Below are 4509 nucleotides of genomic sequence, written 5' to 3'. Positions count from 1 at the left end.
ACCTCCTTTAGTGGACTTTGCTATCCTAGGAACTACCAAAAGTCCAGCGTTTTGTGACCTTAGGGAGCGTGATGGGTTGTAACGTGGTAGAAGGCTAGTTAATATTGTAAATGTTAATGTAAACTAAGTAATATTTTGTAAATGATATGGATCTTAATAGGTAGACTGTAAAATTGGGGTAATATGATCATATTTTCTTGACCTGGTAAAAAAGACCTAGCCGATGCATTAATAGCGTATACACGTTCTTAATATTATATTTGTTTGTATTTGTGAAATTCTCACTCAGTACAATTTATCACATGTCAGGAGCTCTAGCTACACCCTTTTGTTTTAAACAATCTGACTCATTTTGTCCATGTAATAATTAATATTGTGTTTTAGAGACTTGTGAGGGCTAAATGTGCTCAAAATGATGAAACATGTTGAAAGCATCCAGTTGATGTGGTTATCACTGTTTGAAAGCCAAGTTATATTTGACTATAAATCTAATGATGTCAGCGGGTTTCTGTGAACGTTAGCTTTAGCATATAGTGCCTATCATTAGCTCCCAAGCCCAGTGTGTGTGTGTGTGTGTGTGCGCGCGCGCGTTTCTTCTGGAATCTGCCCTCGGTAAAAACAAACAGCAGCTGGTGCTCATCATAGCACCCCCCCCACACCTACACACACACACACACACACACAGCAGAGAACCATTTCTAACTAAACTGTTAAGTGTGTTTCTCTTTCTTTCATAATCTTCATCAGTCATTATCATAGAAACAGCACATCTGTGTAGTGTTTAGTGCTGAACTCTAAAGTTTTGATAGGGATTAAACACATTTTTTAACGTGCACTCAGTTTCTGAGAGATTCATATAAAGCATCAGAATAGAAAGAGATGTTTTTGGCTTCATACTGAGATCTTGCTGATCTTGTGGTCAAATTAAAGCACATTTTGAGGCACTGAGGAGATTTCATTTGATGCCTGTTTTGTTTTTTTTTTTGTTTTTTTTCAGCAAAAGTCTCGATTTTATTCTCTGAAACAATTATTATCATTTGTAATATTTCTTTATTGTGGAGATATTGAAGGGCTGTGTAAGAGAAAAGAGAAAGCGGTCTAAAGTTTGGCCTGCTAAGAGAGATTGGATCCTGACAGCCTTCTTCTTTGTGTGTCTCACCTCAGAGTCCCTTTCCCCCGGTGGGACCCCAGTCCAAACACAAGCCTTCCCCATCCGGCCTTCAGCAGCTCCAAACCACAACCACTACAGCTTCATCATCCAGCTTCTGGAGAATCAGACTTTTTATGTGAAGTTGAATGCATAAGTGTGCGATTTTATGAGCTGCACTGCTCACTGTAAAGTTTCTTAACGTGTGAAATTCTTCAGCGTGTGGCATCAGACGTTTATGCTGACATGAATGATTCCTCTCTCTCTCTGTATATATAATTAAGTAATCCTTACTCATTTCTGCAATAAGTATTCTTTTTCGATGTATGGTAAAATGCAGAGACTAGAAGCTTGAGAATGGATTCTTTTGGCTTGGGACTTCGAGCAACTCCTTAGCAACCACTTACAGTTCCCTAGAAACCATCTAACAATGCCCAGATCAATATAGTGTCATGGTATTAACTTTTAAATTGGCAAGAGCCACTCACATTTTCCTCACATAATGTTTAGTCTAGATGAGTGGAAAAACAGAACAAATCAAAAACAGGAGGCAATGAATAAACAAACGCTTTGAGATTTCACTCGTGTGCTTTCGGTTTGGAGTATGAGTCGACTCTTTTTTGGCATCCAAATGAATTTTTGATGCTTGAAATTGTGGGTAGGGTCCTTCTTTACTCTCTGCAAACATAAGTTGTTTCATATTTAATGCCATAATATCATACTTCACACATTATCCTGCAGTAGCAATAGTTTTTGTATCCAGTTTATAAAAGCTGCAGAAATCGACTGAACTAAGAGTTCCTCAAATCCGTATAAAGTTAGATTGTTAGACATCTGTGCAAACAGACGGATGTGGATTCTTTCTTGTTTCTGTTTCAGATTCCAGAGAAAGCGAGACGCTGTGTTAGCAAAGCGTGCTTGTGTTTTACTGAAACAGATACTCACATCCTGACCTGAAAAAACACTTATGCATTCACAGCCATTACTCTGTCAATGGGAATAAAGGGAAATCTCCTAAATTGTGTTTGGAAAATCTGAAAGTTTACCACAGTAAAGTGATAGATCTACCCTACCTAGACGTGAACAGTGACTCATAGCTTAAGCAAGACTTTTCAGACATTTTCCACAGTTTACTAAAAATAAAGGAGATTTCTGTGAATTGGCTCATATGAAGCATTTAAATATATTCACTATATGTAAAAGTTAAATAAACACTATCATTGATATAGTCAAATAAATACTGAGGTTCAAAAGTCCTGACTGACACTGAAAACACTGATTGAGAACTGAGAAGAGAAAAAAAACGTTACTTTGCTGAACCGCTGCATATTTACTTCTGCTTGGTCAAACAATATTCTTTGAATTCATTGTTTTTGGTTAGGTTTGAATCCAAGGAATGCTTAGATTGGGTGAAGCAAATCTTCTGCCCAAAATCATGCTGGATGTGAAGATCTCAGGAGCCCAAAATAAAGTTCATGACTTATGTTCCCACAGGCACCGAAATACATTTACATTCAGTCATAAACATGATCAGTACTTGCAGGAACCCTTAAAAGGCTAATATTTTTGAATATTTGTACAGAAACAATGAAAAAAAAGTCTTCAGACTGTAAGGAAACTAACAAACAAGTACCTACCTTATAGATAGGAAATATTATACTTAAAAGACAGTTCAGTCAGTCTTCCTGTAAATTATATATATAAAAACATTTTTCACACTATAAGGTCTAATTCTTGCTATTAATAAGACTTTTGCCTCAAACTCATAATTTGCTTATTAATAGTTAGTAAGGTAGTTGTTAAATTGAGGTATTGGGAAGGATTAGAGAAATAGATTATGGTCATGCAAAATATATGCTTTATAAGCAGTAATAAACCTCTAATAATAGGCATGCTAACTACTAGTTGATAGATAGAATTGGTCCCTAAAGTTTTACGAAAATAGGAGTATAAATTATTAATTGCCATATCATTTCTGGTCAAAATTTATATTGTGTTTATTAATTCATAGTAAAATACTGTTCAAATAATCAGAACCTTTAAAAGCACCAAAAATATTTTTGTAGTTTGGGTAGGTTGGCATATTAACATATGCAGAAAATATTATAGAATTATCAATTCACTTCAGAAGGCCTTTAATAACTCCCGGAGCAATGTGGATCACTCTTTTATAATAGATTTATGCACTTTATTGGTGTCACGAATTCAAAGGAGGATTCAGCAGCAATTGTGAAATAAAACAATTTATTTTAAGAGTTCCAACAAGACAAAAGGAAAGAGTCAAATAAAGCAAGTGCAGGAAATTTTCACACAGAGCGAAAATGAGTAAGTGAACCCATGAACCATGAATGTACCCTTCCCCCTAGGAGTGGCGACGCCCCCTGGCACTCCCAGGCGAACTTACCCATCGATTGTAATCATCAATAAGGGAGTGATCCAGAATGTCCTTGGCAGGAACCAAACTTCTCTCCTCTGGACTGTAAAGTCTCTGAAGTCGTGGCCTAATGGTTAGATAATTTAACTGCTAACCCTAAGGTTGTGGGTTCGAATCCCGTGCCGGCAATACCACAACTGAGGTGCCCTTGAGCAAGGCACAGAACCCCAACTGCTCCCCAGGTGCCGCAGCATTAATGGCTGCCCACTGCTCCGGGTGTGTGTTCATGGTGTGTGTGTGTGTTAACTGCTGTGTGTGTGCACTTTGGATGGGTTAAATGCAGAGCCCGAATTCTGAGTATGGGTCACCATAGTTGGCTGTATATCACGTCACTTCACTTAACCTTCTCAGTCCACCAAGTACTGAAATCCACATCCCCTCCATCTCGAGCCCAGAATACGGTTCACCGAAATAAGTTGGTTCCCCATCTACGAGGTGCTGCAGGGGGAGGGGAACCAGAGCCAGCAGATTAATGGGTGAATGAAAAACAGGCTTCAATTTAGAGACATGAAAACTAAAATGAATTCTCCTGTATGCTGGGCTAGGCTAAGAATCTTAATGACAGTAAATGGGCCAATCAATTTTGGGGCAAGTTTATTACAAATGGAGCAGAGAGGAATATTATTAGAAGAAAGCCAAACTTTTTGACCAACGACGTAGACGGGAGGCTTCAACCGGTGGCAATCGGCCGGAGCCTTAGTGCGCACTCCCACCTGGAGGGTAGTCTCACAGGCTCTTCCACATCTGGACAAAGGCGTGAGCAGAGGAGACTGTGACTTCGGATTCCAGACCAGGAAAAATGGAACGCCACCAGAATCATTGTTTAAAAATAAAGTTAGTATGATTCACTCCTGGATGACTAGCCACATTGGAACAATGACCCTACCGAATAACGTTAGACTGTAATATCTCCGACACAAATAACTGA

The sequence above is a fragment of the Carassius carassius genome, chromosome 43 (genome assembly GCF_963082965.1).
Source record: "Carassius carassius chromosome 43, fCarCar2.1, whole genome shotgun sequence".
Classification (NCBI taxonomy): Eukaryota; Metazoa; Chordata; class Actinopteri; order Cypriniformes; family Cyprinidae; genus Carassius; species Carassius carassius.
This window is presented reverse-complemented; position numbering follows the sequence as displayed.